The 22,087-nt window shown below is 40.6% G+C and overlaps 1 protein-coding gene across 8 annotated transcripts in view; it reads right to left on the bottom strand.

Moving 5' to 3' along the window:
* ME2 (malic enzyme 2) overlaps nt 1-22,087 on the bottom strand; it is a 1,978,505-nt gene that overhangs the window by 652,059 nt on the left and 1,304,359 nt on the right. The gene's annotated exons all lie outside the window — the stretch shown is intronic.

Raw genomic sequence — 22,087 nt, 5'->3', positions numbered from 1 at the left:
TTGGTCTGTCTTGTTTGATCTTGAGTAGTAATTATGAGAGGAGGGGCAGAGGGGGAAAGGCATAAATTGAGAGGTTTTCCCATGTAAAGGATAGGGCATCCACTTTCCACACTTGGCTGTGAGGATTTCTGGCACAAAATATGCTCAATTGATGGTTTCGGGAAGAGGCAAAGAGGTCCACCTCTGGTGCCCCCACCTGTGGATAAGAAGTTTGAAAGAGTTGGGTTCCAGTTTCCACTCGTGTGGGTCCAGTAGATTTCTGCTCAAGTTGTCTGCCAGTGACTTTTATTTGCCTGGCACGAATTGAGATTGCAGGTGCACTTGGTTGCTCAAGGCTATGTTCCACAGGGCCATGGCTAACCTGCACACTGGGTAGGAATGAGTTCCCCCCTGATTGTTTACGTGCCACATAACTGTGGTGTTGTCTATCAGGAGTTGTCCTGGAAGGATAAGTATTTGAAGGCTGTCACAGCATTCTGTGCAGCTAACATTTCTTTTTGATTGATATGCAGGGGAATTTGTCCTGGGCTCCATTTGCCCATGAATGCATTTGCCTGCCATGTAAGCCCCCATGCATAGTCTGATGCATCTGTTGTCAGGGCTTGGGAGCACAGTTGAGTGAAAGGAAGTCCCTTGTTGTGGCTGCATGCCCCTGCCCACCAAAGGAACTCTGCCCTTAAACAAGGAATGATAGGAATCAGTGTTTCTAGGTCCTGAGAATGTTCACACCAGAAACTTTTTAAGTACCACTGAAGTTTCCTCATATGTAGTCTTGCATATGGAATTAGTAGAATGCATGAGGCCATGAACCCTAGGGCTTGCAGTATTTTTCTTGCAGACAGCTGGGTTTTGGTGGCCATTACTTTGAAGTAGTTTTGCCAAATAAACCTGTTTTTCTGGAGTGAAGAATGCCATCTGGGAAGCTGTGTTCAAGCATGCTCCCAGGAATACAGTCTTTTGGCTGGGCACCAGTTGTGATTTCTTTTCGTTGATGGTGTACCCCAGAGAAGTTAGAAGTCTCTTTACAAATGCCAGGTGCGGAGGCAGCAATTCCTGACTGTCTGCCTCAATCAGGCAATCATCCAAGTATGGGTAAATTTGAATATTTCTCTGCCTGCAGTATGCAATGGCTGGAGCCATTCACTTTGTGAAAACCCTGGGCGCAGTAGATAAGCCAAAGGGAAGTGCAGAGAACCGATCGTGCATAGAGCCTGCCCTGAAACATAGATATTTCATGCAAGATTCCCTTATGAGGATGTGCAGATAAGCTTCTTTTAAGTCTATGGTGACTAGCCAGGTGTCCTTGGCTAGCATAGGAAGAAGCTGTTGCAGTGTAAGCATTCTGAATTTTGGGACCACCAGGAAGGTGTTGAGAAATGACAGATCCAGGATAATGCGCCAAGAGCTCTCTTTTCTGGGTACCAGGAACAGTCTGGAGTAGAAACCCTGTCCCCTTTGCTCTGTTGGAATAGGATGAAGAGCCCTGATACTGAGAAGAGAAAGTACTTGATTTTGAGCCTCTGCCCACTGGTTTGGAGGAAGGTCTGGCAACCCGCCTGGGGTTGGCAATGAGTGGAAGTAGAATCACTGGGATACAATGTTTAGGACCCATCGGTCCTGGGTAATGGACATCCAGCTTTTTGCATGCAGGGCGAGTTTTCCTCCTAGGGGTGCAAGTACTTGGGCATGGCTGGGAAGGATGATAGACAAGTCATTGTGAACCTTTTCCATAAGGGGGTGGCTTACCACTCCTTGTTTTTGAGGTGGGACCACTCCATTGTTTAGATCTCTGCATATCCTGTAGTCTTGGTGGTCTGTTGTCCCTGGGTTTGGACTGAGAAGGCCTGGGAGGGACTGGAAAGGACCAGTTTTTAGAAGGCCAATGCTTACTGAATCTAGGTGGCTGCACCTGTAAGGAATCTTTAACAGTTTTTACAGATTTAGCTTTTTCCTCCTTTTTAAGAACTTCTGCTTTTGTGCCAAACAAATGTTCTTGGTTTAATGGAGCATCTAGTAATTTTGCTTTGACATGGTCTGGCAAGATTTGTTCCTTCAGTCAAACATGCCTTCTCAGTACAGACCCAGTGACAGCAGCCCTGCAGGATGCTTCTAAGGCATCAAAACCACAGTGCAAAGTATGTTTACCAACTTCGTTTGCAGAATGCATCAACTCTTGTAAATCTTTATTTTCTGTACAATCTGGAATCAACAACATATTTTGTTTAATTCCATAACATGCTGCTGGTACTTTAACATGTGAAACTGGCAATTCAAAGCCCTGATGGCAAGAGTTGCAGAGGTATATACCTTCTTACCCCATCTGTTTAAAGCTCTAGAATCCCTGTCTGAAGGGGTAGGGTTTTTGGCTGTAGTAACCTTAATGCCTTTAGGTCCCCGGGAAATGGTCTCCGGATCTACAATGGGATTCTTAAAGAGAAATTTGTGAGAGTCAGGTACTCTGTAGTACCTGTCAGGCTTTCTAGGAGCTGGTGGTAAAGTATCAGGAGTAAGACTGGATTCCATGAAGACATCCTTAACAATATCCAGGACAGAGGGTATAGCTAGAGGCCTGTACTGAGGCAAGTTTAAAAATTCTCTGAGTCTCTTTTTGGACTGAGGGTAGTCCTGGCATTCCCAGCGGAAATGCTCTCTTAAGGTATGCAAGGCTTCACCAAAAGAAAAGTCCTCTGCAGGGGAGGCAGAGGGAATGGAATTCTCTGCATCAGAATCCTCATAGGTAGATAAGGATATGTCCTGGTAATCAGTGGGATCAGTCATTGGACTCATGGTCTGTAGAATCAGAAGGAAAATCAATTCTTTGTCTTTTAGAGGGGGAAGGCTGGCTTTCCCTAATTAAAGTTATAAGGTCTTCAGCCACTCTAAGCATTTGCTTCTGTGGCATGGGAGCTTAAGCATGCGCTTTGGACGTCTGTTTTCTATGTGTAGTGCGAACTCTGGTCCTGAGAAACTCGGTTGTTTTAGTCAAAAATTAAGTCGGTTTAATATCAACATCGGAAAGTCGGAATACACCCTCAGAAGCCGGTGCCTGCACAGCGGCTCCGGACCCATCCAAAATATAGACATTCGCAGGTTCCATAGTCGAAGAAGCATCTCGTGGCATACCGGACTCCGAATGTGTCTCAGCAGAGGCCTGCAAATCTGTAGAAGCGGGTATCAGGGGCTGCGAAGGCACCTCACTGAGTACCAGTGGACTGGCGACTAGCTTAACGGAAGCGTCGTTGGCAGTTTTGGACCTATGCGGTCTGTCTCTGTCTTTATCCTTACGTTTTTCGGAAGATTGGTAGCCGGGTGGCTTATCGAAGCCATTTCGGAATAAAGAGCACAAGAGCGTCAAAGCCTGACTACGAATAGTTCGGGTGTTAAACAAGGCACAAAACAGACAGCGAGGAACATTGTGGTCTAGGCCTAAACAGGTGATGCAGTAAAAATGAAAACCTCTGTGATGTATTTGCTTTCCACAGGCAAGACAATTGTTAACTTTTTCTGACATCGGTTAGCAAGAAAAAAGGATCCCCAACGGGGTACTTAGCTTTAGAAGACTTCAGGATTGAAACTCGAAAAATGAAAATTTCAGGTAGCGGCCGACCGACACTTGCAAACTGCTTCGGGCTCCCACGCGGCAAGAAAAGCTAATGTAATGGCATCGGCTGCATGTTTTATACCCCTTATGACCTGACGTCATGAAGAGGTAACGGCATCCGACACAGAAATCCCAAGACTCTGGTATTCGGGCCGACTGAGGGCTACCTGCAGGCAGATAACCCAAGTGTGATGACTGCAACAGTGAAACATGAAGAACATCATTAACTACCAATGCTGATGCTGATTATATTAATTTTTATCTCACCAACCCGGACAGTGACTTAGATTATTCAATCCACTAAGAAGTTTTATAAGGATATCGAGCTATAAGATAAACAAAAGCAAAACAAAAACAACCTGTGTGAATTACATCCCGACTTGTGACTTAATGCAAGAATACATAAACCTGTGGGGCCATTCCTGGCTTAAATACTTAAGAATATGGATAGCTATTAAAAGTGCAGACTTGTTCAAAAGAAAAAGAACAAAATGACTAGATGGAAAGATTTGACAGTGGACTTGAACCACAAAATCCAAACACTGAACTGATTACACACACAGGCCAATCTTTTTTTTTATGGCTCAGGGAAGAAGACATGGACTAAATTAAAATAAATGATAAGTATTTAAGGGAAGGGAAGCATCCAAAAGTAGAATGAACAATCATGTGTGTGTGTGTGTGTGTGTGTGTGTGTGTGTGTGTGTGTGTGGGGTGCTGGCCGTCCCGTATTTAAAACTGTATTATAAAAAGGCTCGGACCGACTTCCAAGAAGGCTGCACATTGATTACCATCTTGTTTCTAACTCTCTCAGTGTGAAAACAGAAACTCAGCAGATAAAGCCCATACACTTGTGTTTATGGGTAAATTTCAGAAACTAGCTAGTAGGCGCAATGCCTGGATGCCAGGAATAATGAAATACAGAAGACCTGGAAAAAATCAGCCTCAATAAGTGAGGAAGAGACATTGACTGGGGAGAGTTCTGCAGCTGTTCAGCAAAAAGCAATGCAGCCATCAGACATGACTTCCAGTAACATACAGAAAATAAGACAACTGCATACAGACTTGGTTAAAGTCTGGAAAAAAATGGAAGAAGCTTTAAATAGATACTTAGATGAGATGATAAACCTGCAAAACTCACAAGTCAAAATAAAGAAAAGGATGGGTAAATATGAGACTGCCCGAAGAAAAGAGCTCCCTTCACTGAATGAAGTAACCAACGCAAAATACTGTGAATAAAGAAAACAAAAACGCTGGTTCCACACTGCAAACATGAGAGAATGCTCAGGAAGAGATGTTTCAAAAAATAATAGAATTAGAGGACAGAGCAGGTAGGGAAAAGCTGAGATTTTCTGCTATACCAGAGAAGCTGGAAAGAACTGACTGCATTAATTTTATGTAAGCACAAATAAGAAACTGGACTGGTATTCCACATCAAGAGTTGTCAGCTGTAAGGGCACATTGCGAGTCTGCTCCAACCTGGCTATAAGAAAGCAACACACACCTTTAATAGTAAAGATGCAATCCTACCAGCAGGAGTTGATTCTGAGAAAACTGTGGCAGAAGGACAAAGTACTAAAAGTGACAGACAGCAGAGTAGAGAATGATAACTCATTGTACACCAGACAGAATGGCAAATGTATTTCATTATTCAGGGAATGTCGAGATGCAGGTGTGAAATTCAGACTGCTGTATCCAGCTGTCTTCAAGGTATTCTTGCCTGGAGGGACAAAATGACCTTTTGATGAAGTACATGCTAAGGAGGAAATACAAAAGTTTGCCCAAAAGAAAGTAAGCTGTGAAACAGATGGGGATTCCGGTTCTTGTTCTTTTAGTAATAAAGATGACAGAAAGACTGTACCTATGAAACCTTTTCAAAAATTTCAATGGAAAATGTTCGACAGAAGGAAGGGGGCATGAAAATTGACTAGAAGAAATGAGAATACAATAGAAATGAAGCAGTGACAGGATTGCGGAGATGAACAATAATAAAACCAGTAACTTAATATGGGATTACAATGCAATAATTATATTTATGAAATATGACAGAACAAGAAAATCTGGAAATACTGAACTTTTTCAGAGTCTGACGGACTTGTGGGGGAGCATATGCCCTACTTCATGTCATTAATGTTTGGAAAAGTGCTTTGGGGAGGGCAAGAGGAGGAAGAAAGTTAACTAAAGATTTTTTCCCCTTAAATAATACCAATTTTGTGACGTGGTTTTCTTTACATGCTATAAAGTAAAGCTTTTTCAGTTATTTTTAAGTGTAATGTGGATTGTAAACAGGAGCTGATGTTCTTTTTTTTTCTCCCCTCCCCCTCTCTTCCTGTTCAATTTTACAAACTGTCAGCACTGCAATACATAAAAAAAAAAACTGGCGAAAAAGCATGATATGAGAGAGATTAGTGTGCTTTTTCTCATTCTTGCATGGGAAAAAAAAAAACACATTAAAGACCTTAGATTGACTTATTAAGTCTTTAGAGAGAGGAAGTAAATGAAAAGGAACATGATTATGAGGCTTTTTTCTAGCAAATACACGTAAGCCCAGTAACAATTCTGCAGCTGCCTTTATGTTTCCATGAAACAATTTGGCTGCCTGGTTCTCATGTCCCCATGGAGACAATCTGTTAACGAGAAGCTGGCAACAGTCTAGTGGAGAGTGACTGGCTGGCAAAAAAAAAAAAAAAAAAAAAAAAAAAAATGAAAAATGAACTTGGCTAACAGATAATATTCTCTGAAAGCAGGGGATTCGCCAAGTTAGTTTATGTTCTTTCAAAACATTCAGGGGTTTTCCCAGCTGGGAGAACTATAAAGACAAGACAAAACCAATCAGCACTTAGAAGCACAGGCTGCATCTGTGAGTGCGGCTGTCAGTCTGAGACTTCTGTTCCTATTAGTTAAAACTTCAATATTTGAAGGTGTACATAGTTTAGTGTGTTGGTTTTAAGGGGGCATTGGGGTGTGTTTGTTTTTTTTTTGTTTGCGGGCTTTCAATAAAACAAACGTTTTATAAGATGTGACATAGGCTCAAATGGATATGACAAGAAACAACTGCATAAAAGTTCAATCTGCCAAAAGTGTATGTATGTAACACAAAAGTTGGAATTAAACATTTAACAAAAAAGGTGTTATAAATAAAAGATGGAAATAACTTTTCAATACAATGTTTTCTTTAACATCTTGAAATGTAAATGGCCTTGCAGATAAATATAAACAAGACAGTATAGTGAACTACATTAAAAAAGGTTTTCAGGATGGTTACTGAGCAGAATACCTGGGACAAAAGAAAAGAGGAATACTTACATTAATTGGAATAGGAGCTCCAATAGCGACAGAAGAAGATAAAACAAGATAATAATGGCAAATTTTTTTTGGTGCTAAGAGGCTACTGGCAAGGGGAAAGGGCTACACTGGCATGTACTTACATTCCACCTAAATCTGCTGCAATGGAGCTTAAGAAATTTCTGGGAGAAAATCAGTTTTCAGCAAGGAATATTATTTACAGGTGGGGAATGGAACTTGATTTGCAGCAGCGAGGATGTGTTTCAGGGGGCCCAGAAAATATAACAGAGGTGGATAGATTTTTGAAGAAATTTATGAAAATATTTGGCATGGAAGTTGTGGATTCAATAATAGGAGTCGGAGTGAATTAATTGAAGGTCTCAATACCTACCCAATAACTATTTCATATCATGCACCAATAACAGCTAAAATAAAAACACAGGATAATGAAATAAAAATGAGACATTGGTGCTTTCCCACCTATCAGTTGAAAAGAGAGGAATTTAAGGAATGGTTAATGGAGATTATTCAGGAGTTGCTACAGAGGATACACATTTCTTCTGAAATAGCTAGGGAGTGGGATGAAATTAAGGTGGAATTTAAAAATAGGGTGGAAATAAAAGAAAGGGAGCTATGGTTAAGAAGTAACAAGAATTATTTAGAGGGCCTAACAAATGTGAAAGTATTGCAGAATAGGGGAAATCTCACAGAATAAGAGGAGGATCAACTGCAGAATGCTAGACAGAAAATACGGGATTAACTCGATATGAACAAGCTTAGAAAGATTGCTATTAAGCAACTATTTTTTTGATAACACTACAGCACTAAAGCTTTTAGCACAATGACTCAGGCAACAGAAAGTAGAAAGGGCCGTCACCAAATTTAAAGAGCCTATGACAAAGAAGATATCAAGAGATCCTTTAAAGGTAGTAGAAATATTTTGGAAATTCTGAGTGTCACTATAAAGCAGAGAAAGATGAACATCAAGAAAAGATACAAATGGAAATGTTTATGGAAGAATTAAATATGACGAGGGTTAAAGGTAGAAGAGGCTCAATTGCTAACAGGATAGGAGGAGATGAGATAAAAACTGTGATGTACAACCAATCAGCAGGAAAGTCCCCAGGAATAGTTGGCATTCCTGTGGAAGTTTGGAAGCTGGGAGGAAAAAAATGATAAGATTTTGTTTAACAATATCTTAAGAGGAGAAGTACCACCATTCTGGAGGAAAGCAGTGATAGCTGTAACACCTAAAGAGGGTACGGATATCCATCAGATCCAGCTTCATATAGGCCCATTTCAATACTAAACCATGATTATGAAGTGCTCATGTCTCTAACAGCTAAAAGAATTGCAAAAGTAATGCCAAAACTAAAAGATATGGCTCAATGTAGTTTAATGGAGGGGAGGCAAACATTTGACAACATTAACAGAACACTGATGATCCAGAGGGAAGCAGCATGTAAGAAAATACCATTGTTGTTGGTGGGTCTTGATGCAGAAAAAGCATTTGACAGAGTAAGCTGGGACTTTATTAGCAGGGCAATGGAAGCATTTGCATTTCCTGAAAAAATTATTTGGTTGATTAGGAGAATACATCAGGGATCGGAAGTGAAAATTAAAGTGGGCAGGGTCCTCTCTGATAATTTCTACTTCAGCAGAGGAACCAGGCAGGAGTGACCTCTTTCCCTTTTATTATTTGCATTACATTTACAATCACTGGCAAAGAAAATAAAGGATATAACTGGTACGGTAAACAAGAAAAGCTGGTTTTATTTGCAGACGATAATATTTTGTATCTGATAAAACCAAAAAAAAAACATTATAGTGTTGTGGAACATTTTGAGACAGTTTCAGATCTTTCTGGGATACAAATTTAATGAAGCTAAAAAAAGCCAAGAGAGGTAAATTAGGTATCTACACATGAAGTTGTTCAGGAATGCCCATATTTTGGGGACATGACAAAATGAAATATTTAGGAGTATGGATTACAAATGATTCTAGTGTGGCAGCTAAGTTTATGTGGGAAGAGACTAACAAAAAATAATGCAAAACTAAGAACATGGAAGCTCTGTTATATGGATATGGAAAAAATAATGCAATAACTGAGAAAATGGAAGCTTTGTTATATGGATATGGCTGGCAAGATACAAGCAGTTAAAAATGTTTTAGTCCCTTTAGTCTTACACATAGGTCAGGCGTATTTTTATCAACCAGAGGAGAAGTCATGGATAACAAATAAAGAGCTGAAGAACTTTATCTGGGAGGAGAAGATGGCTATAGAGTCAAGTGGGATAAGCCGATTCTTCCAGTTGTACAGGACTGATTGGGATTACCCAATCTGAAGGGGTATTTCAGAGCTACAGAGTTAAGACTCCTACACTAGACATTGTTTGTGTTCCCAAAGAAATTACTGAAACTTCAAGTCAAGTTTTACCGCCACTGATGTCCAGTGATCATGAGGTTATAAAGGTTAATTTGTTGCTAGATAATTCTGCCAAAATGAAATCTAAGACAATGTACAGAAGGTTAATTACAGATTATATGGAAGCAAAACAGTCACTGTGTAAAACTAACTGGAGTGAGGTGTTCAGTGGAAAAACTGCAGATGAAATGTGGAAAGTTTTGAAAGAGAAATTGAGTGCAAAAAAATGTTTAACATCAGGATCTAGGCATACAACCATTGGGGGGTATATTTGCATAAGAACAGGATATCTGATTAAGGTGAAATACAAAAGTATAAGAAATGGAAGAGAGGGCAAACTACAACTTTGAAAACTGAAATAAGGTGAACAAACAAATTAAGCATAATGTGAGACAAGATCAAGAAAAATTTGAAGAAAATGTATACAAAGATATTCAGCATAACAGAAAACCTTTTTATAGATGCATAAGATGTGGAAGGAGTAAGGACACACAAATTGATAAACTGCAGATTCTAAAATTTATTCTCAAACAAAACAGATTATACATAAATTTATAAAATCTTATGCAAAACAGTTTAGCTCCACAAAAGGGGTGGATAAGTTGTCCGAGTGACATCCAGTTAACTCCCAATATTATAATCAAATTACATTACTCTGAAAAAGAACGCAAAATGGATCCAAACAAAGCACAGGCAGGAGACGAAATTAGTACAATGACCAGAGAACACTTCAGCAAAAACTTACAGTACCATTATATCTATTATTCAGTAGATCATATAAATATGGGGAGATTCCTGAAGATTAGACACATGCGCTTATTAAGCCTATCTTTAAGGGAAAGGGGAGTAGGACAAACCCAGAGTCACATAGACCCTTAAGTCTACTTTCATGCTGTGGAAAAATAATGACGCCAATACTGGATAAGTTACTGTCAGAACTGGATAGTTTGGGACTTGAAACCATATATTAGCATGCATATGTTGAAAACAGATCGATTACCACCTGTAACACAATGTTCTATAACAATATAACAGCAGCTATGAATGAAAAATTGTGCTGTGATGCAATTTATATAGATTTAACTTCAGCATTTTGACAGGGTCATACACAAAACACAGATCAATAAAGTAATACAACTAGGTATTGAAGTACTCTTGATAAGATGGATAGCTGTATGGCTTACAAATAGGACATGGCAAGTATTGTACAGGTGAAATACTTGGTTACAGCTGGGGTGTCCCACAGGGCTCTGTCCTAGGCCCTTACTTGTTTAGATTGCATCTTTCCGACCTAACTTTTAGTCTGAGGTGTTCTACAGTCTATATGCAGATGACCTGAAATTAGGTAAACTGATTACATGTGTTCCAGATAAGGCATGTCTGCAAAACAACTTGACTAAATTGACCATTTGGGCACAGGAGAATAATATGCTGATAAATACATCAAAAACTAAGCATGTGAGATTTAGGGGACATGCATTTAAAGGTGAACATTTAATACAGCACATAGTAATTGAAGCTGTAGACTCATTTAAGGACCTGGGTATATGGGGAGATTCAACTATGAGTTTTTCTAATCATGTCAAGCAATTAGTTAATGATGGTTCTAGAACTACAGGTTGCATAAAAAATTTTTTATACAGTCTAGGAAAACAAAACTAATGAAGTCATTGTTGGTTACAACAGACCCAACTTGAGTATGGAATAACAATATGGAAACCCTATAAGAAAACAAGCATGTGTAAACTGGAAAGCGTACAGCGGAAATATACTAAGGGCATCCATGGATGTGAAAATTTAAGTTATTATGAAAGAGTAAAATATCTGAACTTCTACAGTATCTCTTACAGATATCTAAGAGGATATCTTAATCAGGTATATAGAGCATTTAGAGATGGCTACCTATGGAAATGTTTGGGATTATCAAAAAGTACTAAAGAATCATCAGACAACCTATGTAGAAGATTCTACAGCAATGGGAAGTGTACTAATTGGTTCTCTGACAGAGTAGACGATGCATGGAACAGACTTCCTAATTACATTAAAGCAAGTACTAGTTGAGATATTTTTAAGAAAAGCCAGGATACTTATTATGGGAACTAGTGTTTTGGTATATTGGCAAGCTAGAAGGGCATTAATGCCTGTGCTTGAAATACATGTATGTATATATAGCACAAGAAAAATCTATAATTCAAAGTGGGAAGGGATGATGATGAAACATGGGGGAAGCTCAAGAAAGGAGAAGAGCCTGGGACTTTGGATACAGGCCTTTAAGGAGAACAGTAACCATGCAGAATATTAGATCTATAAATTAGCAGAAAGCATTCTAAGAACTAAACCAACATGGGAATGGAGAAAGGAGATTCTGCTGATAGGGATAACAGCAATTACAGATGCAGACAAGAGGGGGGCAGAACTTGTTGGAGAAAACTGGCAAAGGAATCAAGGTAATGGGAATAAATAACTAGAGAGGGAAAGATAGAATGGGAAGATGCCAAGAATTTATTTGGACTGCAGATTAAAGATTGCTTCCCAATCAGGGATTGATATCAGAGTATAGGCAAAGTAAAAGAAATATGGGGATCCTAAATGAAATCCCAGCATTGGTAAAATTTTTAATAGAATCTAGAACAGAAGTGGTCATTAAAAAAAGGAATAATTAGGAGAACATATAAAATATTGTACGACAACTATAAGAATCAATCAGAAGAGGTTGGAAAGGATTGGGAAGATAGACTGGATAAGCAATTCACAAAGAAACAATGGGAGGATATATTTATGTTTCCCAAATGTGCAACAAAATCTGGAAGATTTAGGATTTTTGCCTGGAAATGTTTACATAGATATTTTTATTCCTCAGGCAGACAGTAAATGTTGGAGGTATGAAGGGGACGAAAGAGGTAATTGGAAACATATTTTCTGGGATTGTGGTCAGTTGGCAGACTTTAAAGATTCCCATTGGGATGCACTGTCAAAGATGCTGGGTGGGCAGATTATTCTGACGATGGAGATAATTTTTCTGAGCTATGACATAGAAACGGAATTGCCTAGATATGGTAAGGCCTTGCAGTGTCTAATAATGGGGGCTGCCAAAAAAGCAATTACTAGAAAATGGAAATCAAAATCCAAACCAACTATACCAGCTGTAGTGAATATAGTAACAGAGATAAAACAACTAGAATCGAAAACTTTAGAAAAGGGTAGGAGCGAACTACATAGGAAAAAATGGGAATTGTGGGAACAATGCATACAAGGGAGGAATGAGGCCTAAAAGACACTAGGACTTAAGTGAGCTATGTAATGTTCAAGTGAGAAAGATTGGGTAGATTATAAGTGATGTAAAATGTTTGCAACTGGAAGTATGTCAGTATAGTTTCTGATGTAAAATGTTTGTGACTAGGTTTGTGTTGGTGTGGTTTATTTTCATTTATATAAATGTATGATTGCCCATGTAGTAAGTGATGGTATAATGAAGATGTTTCTGGTTTAAAAAAAGCAAGAATTGAATAAATTATGTAATATTACATGAAATACAGCAATATATATGAAGTATAATGTTTTTTATATTAATATAGTTTGATTACTTTTATATGAATATGAATTTGCTTATGTTACAAGTGATAATTCAATAAAGGTGTTTGAAAAAAATAAATAAAACAGCTCAGATCAAATGTATGTATAACATTCAGGTGGTGAGGTATCATGCTAAGTGGAAGGATGTACTGATGCCCATGTCCAAGGCCTAAATCAGACAGGTGAAAAGAATTAACATCTGGTCCCAGGTCATGGAACATTTCAATGGCAGCACAATAGCAGTGGAATTAATAAAAAAAAAAGTAGACAGAATTCTCCCTAATAAAAAGATTAACTGGTGGAAATTTGAATTAGGGCAAATTAATATAGGTTCATAGGTAAGTACTAGGCTATCTGCCCAAAGGCATTTATAAGCCTAGCCAGAATGTGTTGGCTTTCGCCTCCCCCTTAGAATAGTTCCCTGTGCCTCTGTCCAGCAGAGCCACTGAAGTTATCCCAGAGGTAAACTTTCTGTTTCCCATCCACTCGTCAAGATTTCTTTTGAAGAGTGTTAGCGAGGAGCTCTGCCTGATGTAGACTGGGATCTTGTTCCAAAGCATGGGAAGTCTCTGGGACAGGAATCTATCCCTACAGCACGTCCTATTTATTGTTGTGGTGAGGTTTAGATCCCTAGAGCGTGTGGCTCGTGGGGATAAGGTTTTCTTTATCTTGGGGTTTGGCATAATAGTTAAGGTGTATACCTCAGAGACAAAAGGTACAAGGTTTGATTCCTGGGAAGCATGGCTAGGCTTAAAAGGGCCTCTGGAGTTCTTAGCCTAGTAATCAGCTGTGAACTTTAGGTGGAGCATGTCCATCAATTCTGGGTTGGACATGGCCTTGTATGTCAGGCAGAGATCACCTCTGAGTAGGCAGTATGCAACCAAGTACAGCTATAATTTCTTCAGTCGAGCTGCATAGGGATCTGTTTGAGGCCAGTGATCCTCTTGGTGAGGTACTTCTGTGGTCTTTCCAGCTGTTGCAGGTGTCTTGCAAGGTACATCCCAAATGGGGAGTTGTACTCTATGATGGGTCTGATGAGTGATGAGTAGAGGGGTACAATGACCTCTTTTGATCTGGATGTGAACCCTTTTGTGATTAAGTGGGCCACGTAGAAGGATTTTCTAACCACTTTGGCAATGTGATTATCAGAGTTGAGATCACTATTTACTTGGGACCCCAGATCCCTTATTACGTCTTCTGTATCTAGGGGATTACCACCTATGTGTTAGTTTGTGGGTACTTTGTTTTTTCCAAAGGGGATGACTATGTACTTTTTGGCATTTAGCTTGAGGCCATGATTTTGACACCAGGTATCTGTCTCAGTGAGACCCTTTTGGAGGATGTCTGTGTCAACCGGAGAGTCAATTATAGCCCCTAGTTTGCAGTCGTCTGCGAACTTGGTCAGCTATAGTCCTCCAGTGCTTGCCTGTACCTCTGAGAAGTATATGCCAAACAGGAGGGGGTCCTAGGACTGAGCCCTGGGGAACGCCACTTGTAACCGATTTAGAGTCAGACCTAGCTCCTGCAACTCTCACCATGTGGGTTCTGTCCGTGAGCCAGTTGGCAACCCATCTTGTGACGTAGGGGTTTATGTTCAGGCTGGTGAGCTTGTTTACAATACCAGAATGGGGAATGGTGTCAAAGGCCTTTGCGAGGTCTAGGTAGGCTGTGTGTACCACCTTTCCCTCATCTATAGCCTTGGTAACCGTTTCAAAGAAGTCCTCCAGGTTTAGGAGGCATGATCTGCCCTTAACAAAGCCGAACTGGGTAGGGTCCAGTGTTTGGAGGTTCCCAATTTATCTGCAAATGAGTACCATGATGATGCACTCCACAGCTTTGCACACCAAGCTAGTCAGGCTTATAGGGCGAAAGCTCCCGGGGTCTGTTGTGGCTCTAGCTTTGTGGAGCGGAATAACCGCTACTGTGCACCACTCTATGGGTACGTAGCCTGTGGAGAGGCTGAGTTTGAACAGTGTGTTTAGATGAGGGGTTAGTTTGTCTTTGAGCTCATGTAGGACGCAGCCTGGGACACCGTCTGGTCCCACTGATGCTGTGTTTTTGGCTTTGGAGAGGGCTGTTTTAACCTGAGTGTCTGTGATTTCAGGGACTCTATATTTTTCAGGTATGGTTATGGGCCCTCTTGGGGGTGAGAGGGGGGTGAAGTTTGCGCTGAACCTGTCTGCCAGGATGTTGGCGATATCGGTCGGTTCAGTGTATTTTGTGCCATTCTGCACCAACTCCGAGCAGATCTGAGCATTGCCACTTAGATTCTTGACATAGCTTAAAAATGCCTTGTTTTTATCTTTGGAGTCCTTGGCAATTTTCTTTCAAAGCTCGCCTTGGATGATTTTATGAGGGATCGTAGTTTCGTGCTGATACTGATCAGGGATGTCTTCCCTTCTTGGGATTTTACTCTTTTCTGTACTAGTTTCCTCCTTCTATTGTATAGCTTGTTTATGGCAGGAGTCCACCAGACTAGTTTCCTTTTCTTGGAGGAGTGAGTCTTGGTTTTGCTTGGGGTGACATGATCTATGCATTCTTGTAGGTGCCCGTAGAATGCATTAGTAAAGATTTTTGCAGCTTGGACAGCGTTATCCTTCAGCATGGGGGCTTTGACACTTTCCACCTCGGTCTTAAGTAACGTGAAGTTTGCTTTTGAAAAGTTTTTCATAGTGGTGTTCTTGTCCGGGGGTGGGGGCGGAATGTCGATATCCAAAGTGATTTGTTTATGGTCAGATCTAACCAGCGAGGGTTTGACCTCCGGTGTGGAACACCGGTCGCCCATGTTGGTGATGACCGGGTCCAATATGTTGTCACCTCTGGTGGAAGTGTTGACCAGTTGAACCAGGGCGTTTGAGTTTATAAATTCTAGAAAATGTTGGGCAAGGGAGTTAGTACTTGAGTAGTTCTCCCAGTTAATGTTTGGGAAATTGAAATCACCCAATATTAGGGTGTTTGGTAGGACCTTTATGTTTCCCAGTGTTTCCAGGAATGTGGAATGGGGGTCCTGGGACATGGTGGGTGATCTGTAGCAAGCTACAATTTGAATTGCAGTTTTGCCCATTGTCAGTTGCATGTGGGTGATCTCTGAAGCATCATGCTGTGCCACTAACCTGGAGGTGTGAGTATCCTTAATGAATATGGATACACCCCCCGCCTTTTGTATTTCGGTTTGGGTTCTGTGGCCAAAATGTAAGGTATGAGTTGAAGCCTGGTAGTGCTGGGGTGCTCTCTGGAATCTTAAACCACGTTTCTACTACTGCACATATATCGATTTTCTCCATACTGAGGAGTGCCTCGAGTGCATGCATTTTGAGGTTCAGACTTCTGGCATTGAGTATCACTACCCTCAGTTTTTTGTTACTTGTGCTATTTACAGCGATTGGTTTGTCTTTTGAGCCTTGCCTAAAAAAGGCACTATGGGGGTGGCAAGAGCCATGGCCAGTATTCGAAAGCCTAAGGGTGACAGGTGTAAGCCATCTCTAGAGAAGCAGAGTGGCTTGTCGAGCATGTCATCCCAGGCGGACAGACACTGGATCCCCTTGGAATGACACCCGAAACTTAGCAAATTGTTGAAATTGAGAATTCTTTCTTTATCCCATGGTATCATTCTAGGTGAGGGCAGGATGCTACTCAGGATCAGGGTCATACCAGCCTGGGCTATGTGATCAGAGAGCTCTTCCATGTCTCTTTTCATGTAGTCCAGACAGGTACGGCTCAGGTCATTCACACCAACATGGACAATGACAGAGTCATATTTGTACTTGTTCTGTAGTGACCTGAGTGCTTGTGTTATGTGGCGGATCCTGGCACCCAACAGGCAGCTAAAAGTAACCTTTTCCTTATTCAGCCTAGTGAGTGGGACGTCAGTGTGCCTGACTACAGAGTCACCTATTACTAGTATGTTGGGTGTGTTATTTTACCTTAAGGGCTGTGATTGCATGGCAGACTGGTTTTGTGAAGTATGTGTTTCATGGTTTGTGTTGGGGGGTGGAGGTTGCTTGGATGTTTGCTTTGGAGGTCTCTGTTGGTTTTGCAGATTTTTATTTAGAGCCTCCGAGTATGTTTTCATGTATTTATGTGTGTTTTTTTCCAGTGCTGCTTTAATGGGTTTATGTGAGACTGGTGGTGTGATGCAAGTATTTCCCTTCTCCTCTTGACTATCTAATCCAGTCTTGGGTTGAGAGAGCTTAGCATCCAGTTTGTCTGTATAACTGCATCTCTCGCATGTATTAGTGTTTGGTGACAAGAGGAGGGGGTTGTCTGTGTACATAAGGCAGTTTTAACATGGCCTCAAAAAGCCCAGATTCACCAGTTGGACTGGAGAGTACACCTGAAACTGCCCTTTGGACATGCGTGGATAGGTACAGTGAACTGTTTTACTGGATGGATGGTAAGGTTGAATAGAGAGCCTTGTCCTCCTGTACAGTACAGGAGGGTCTAGTGCTACGGTTTATAAGTGCTTGCTATAAATTTTGAGTAAGTGCCAGGCTGAGAAATGAGTGGCTTGAGTGCTTAAGTTGAAAGTTTGCCTAGTTCCAAGGGAAAAATTGAAGAGGAGACTTTGTGGAGCTGGAAATAGTTTTACCCAAGCTAACCGGCGCTGCCCGGCGCGCAAATATGGTATTTATAGCAGGGAAATGAAAGAGAGAGAAATTAGCCCAAAATGGCCAAAAAAACTACTAACTTCTGGGCTGAAACCACTCCTCCAGGGACAGACAGGCTGCTCAAAGCTTCCCTCTCTCACAGGTGAACAGAGAACTTCCTTCTATCCAAGTAAGATATGGGAAAACACAGAGATTTGTACAAAGCCCTGAATCCAGCACTAACCTGAAAACTGGACTATACTAGCTTAGAAAGGCGGGAAACAAGTATATATATATATATATATATATATATATATATATATATATATATATATATATATATATATATATATATATATATATATATATATATTGTTTTATTTTTAGAAAATAAAGCAGATACACTCAAAAAACACTTTAAATGCACAGAAAAGGATACTTATTGTTATATATTGCAGATCAGAGTTGTAGTCAATGCCACTAGTAATAAAGTAGGAAGAAACAAATACAGTGAAAGCAGATGAATAAAGTACAATGTATATATGTATATATATATATATATATATATATATATATATATATATATATATATATATATATATATATATATATATATGTAAAACAATAGAAAATGAACTGATTTAAACAAGTTACCCAATTAACCAGAAAAAAAGCTCAAAATTGAGCCCTGTTCCAGCAGTCTTCAATCAGACAAGTTCTAACTGCACACCCCTGCTTACTAGGGTGCAGGAGAACCTTCTCCAAAATAGATGGCCTGGATCAGTGCTCAAGTTATACAAACAAAGCTAGATTCAGCAGGCCTGAATCTGGTCTATGCTACAGCAACAAGCTGCACCAATTTCAGAAAGAAACAGTTCAAATAAGCAGGCACAATAAGCCTATGACCAGATATTTCCAACTCAGATGGGTAGAATCCAGCCTCTCTTCCCACAAGAGTGCAGACCACAAACCTCCTTAATGTAGAATAACTGGCCTGATGAGCAAGTGCTTAAGCTAGAATACACTTTTAGAATAGCAGACACTGGGCCTTCAATCAGCAATTCCCAGCTTAGAAGCATGTAAGCTACCTGTTCTGCCACAACAGTGCAGACCACAAATCTTCTTAATGTAAAACAGCCTGTATGAAGCCAAAGTGCTTAAACCAAAAGACTTAGAATAACAGTTAAAATGTAATCGTGCTACTACCAAGCAGCAATAAATGCAGCAGAATAAATAAAATTGAGTAATTTTAAGAAAAGCAAAATAAAGTAGGAGGAAAGACAAATACAGTAAAAGCAAATTCATTTTTTTTGGGCCTTCTCAAATCAACTCTCTGTATTAAGTAGAGTGAACACTAGACTCAGAATATGATCTCACTGTACTTGGCTAAGTGAGCAAATGAGATGGACCCAGGAGGAGTGTTGTAATACAGACTTACAGGAGGGGCAGGCAATTCCAGAGCCAGCAACACTAATACCAACACAAGAACAGGGAGGAAGGGTGGGAAATTAACTAGAGAGACACAGAGCACACTGTTCAGAAATACACAATTAGGAAATAGAAAAAAAAAGAAAATACAGTACTTTTAAAACTGCAAGTTTGTACTTAACAAAATATTAAAAGGACTACTGCAAGTTTCACTTAGCTTCAGCTTCTAATGTAGCAATAACCCACGCCTGGGTGTGGGTAATGCTGGGTTTACCCACAGTTGGTGTGGTTTTTCACGAGGGCGAAGCCCGAGTGGCCAAGCAAAGACAACCGTGGGTAACCCACACCCAGAAGTGGGTTATTGCTATTATACAATGACATTATTTAAGAAAAAAAAAAAATGTTCTTAAATAATGTAATTGTATAATGCCTCCTTGCTGCCCTTCCGCAGCTGTCTGATATTCTGCGGTAGTTCTGATGTACTGCGCATGCGTATACTTACGCACTACATCAGAGCTGTGGGCAAAAGCAATGGAGAAAGCAAGATCTCCGTTGCTTTTTACAACTTGTCTTGCTAGGTTAAACGAGTTTAACATAGCGAGACAGCTTTAAAAAAAGCAACAGAGAATCTCCCTTGCTTTTTTTAAAGCTGTCTCGCTATGTTAAACCCATTTAACAAAGCGAGACAGTTTTGAAAAAAGCAAAGGAGAAAGCAAGATCTCCGTTGCTTTTTAAAGTGTCTCGCTATGTTAAATGGGTTTAATATAGCGAGACAGCTTTACAAAAAGCAATGGAGATGCTCTGTTGCTTTTTTTAAAGCTGTCTCGCTATGTTAAACTCGTTTAACATAGCGAGACAGGTTGTAAAAAGCGAAGTACAGTTGTGTACCTACCATAAATGCAGATGTTTGAGTGTATTCACTGTTGCAGTCATTACAATTGGGTTATCCTGCTGGCAGGCTACCCGCAGTCGGCCTGAATTCCAAAGTCTAGGTCCTGCGTCAGTTGCTGTCGCCTCTTCCCTGACATCAGTGCGCCAGCAGTATAAAAGATGCAGCCAACGCCATTTTCTTCAGTTTTTCCTGCCCCAGATGTCAGGTGCCCCCAAAAGGGTAGGCTAAAAATATGACAATAAAGCATGCATGCACCACAGTAAATTATTCCTTCATCTACAAGCAAATACACCACCTAGGTTGTATAGAATAGAGAAGTACAGATAAGTTCCAGCAAAGATAAGGGGGATGGTGTGTAACCTGGACTGCAACAGTGAATACACTCGAACATCTACATTTATGGTAGGTACACAACTGTACTATGTTCATCGTGTTTCACTGTTGCAGTCATTACAATTGGGTTGAATCCCAAAGCTAAGGTTGGGAGGCTGGAGATAAATATGATTAGGAGCGGCTATGAGGCCCTGCAGAACTGCAGTAGCAAAGCCTGCTCTGGATTTAGAGTAGAGTGGTAAGTGACAGTCCTTTGTAAAAGTGTGTACTGAACTCCAGGTTGCAGCCTCTAAAATGTCTTTGGTTTGTACTCCTCTGAGGAAGGCTGCTTAAGTGGCTGCTGCTCTGGTTGAATGTGGCCTAATGCCCTTAGGCACTGATTTGCCATGGTGTGAATAACAGAAACGAATGCAGTGGCCTATCCATTTTGAAATAGTCTGCTTTGAGATAGCCTTTCCTTGTGATCCTGCAGCATATGCCAGTAATAATTGCTCAGTCTTTCTGAAAGCTTTAGTTCTGTCCAAGTAGAAGCGCAGCTGTCTGTGTATGTCCAAAGAATGCATAAGTCTCTCACCCTTATTCTGTGGGTTTGGATAAAAGGTATGCAAGTGAATAGTTTGGTTAAGGGCCACACTGGACACTACTTTAGGCATAAATGTCGGGTTTCTCCTCAGAGAAACCCTATCTGGATGGAAAATGATAAAAGGTTCCACAGGCATGAGTGCCTGTAGCTCTGAGACTCGTCTTGCAGAGGTTATTGCTAGGAGCAGAGCTGTTTTCCAAGATAAAAATTTAATGTCAGCTGTAGCGGCTGGCTCAAAAGGAGGCAGGGTGAGTTTTTCCAAGACATAATTGAGGTCCCATGCAGGTATTGGTGATCTCCTTGGAGGCCTTAAATTTTTGGCACGTGAGGTACTGCCTTAGTAAAGGATGAGAAAAAAATAGGTGGCTCTGTATTGTAATGAGCTGAAATGGCAGGGGCATGAATCTTAAATAGATGAAAAGAATAGGCCTTTGTCCAACATCTCAGTTAAGTATTGCAAAATCTGAGGAATATTTGGTACAGTCGTCTCAATTCCTTGTGCCTGGTTCCAAGCACAGAATCTCTTCCATTTCTCAGCATAAGATTTTCTGGTACTAGGCCTCCTGGCCTCCAAAATAACATCCATCACCCCTTTACAAAGAGGGGTGTTTTGAATGACTACATTATCCGCCATGCTTCCAGATTTAAAGTATTGAGTTGGCTGTGCAGGATCTGATTGTTTTGTTGGGACAGTAAGTAAGGAATTTGAGGTAATATTCAGGCAGGGCATTGAGACAGGTTCCTTAGGATTGGGTACCAGTGCTGGCGGGGCCAGTCTGGGGCAATCAGTAGCATTTTTGGCTTCTCTTGTCTGACCTTTAGGAGTACCTTGGGAAGGAGAGGCAGTGGAGGAAAGGCATATACTGTTAAGTTTTTCCAGCTGAAAGGTAGAGCATCCACTTTCCATGCTTGCTTGTGATAAGTCCTTGTGCAGAATGTCTGTAGTTGGCAGTTGTGAGGGGAGGCAAATAGATCTATGTCCGGGCATCCCCATTTCCTTGTTATCAAGCTGAAGACTTGCGGATCCAATTTCCACTCTTGGGGATCCATGAGGTATCTGCTTAGTTCGTCTGCCAGAGTATTTATCTTTCCTGGCAGGAATTGTGTCTGCAGATGTACTTGTTAAGTCAATGCTGTGTCCCACAAAGTCATGGCTAGTCTGCAAAGGGGATAGGAATGAGTTCCTCCCTGCTTGTTTATATACCACATGACTGTAGTATTGTCCATCTTTATCAGTAGTTGTCCCGGATGAAGTTGACCCTTGAAGGCTGTCAGGGCATTCTGAACAGCTAGCATCTCTTTTTGATTGATATGTAGATGCATTTGGCTTGCGGACCATGTACCCTGAATACATCTTCCTGCCATGTGGGCCCCCCAGGCA

This window comes from Protopterus annectens, chromosome 1.part1 (genome assembly GCF_019279795.1).
Source record: "Protopterus annectens isolate FY-2018-M chromosome 1.part1, PAN1.0, whole genome shotgun sequence".
Taxonomy (NCBI): Eukaryota; Metazoa; Chordata; order Ceratodontiformes; family Protopteridae; genus Protopterus; species Protopterus annectens.
The sequence above is the reverse complement of the archived record's forward strand: the minus strand, read 5'-3'. Positions and strand labels throughout refer to the sequence as shown.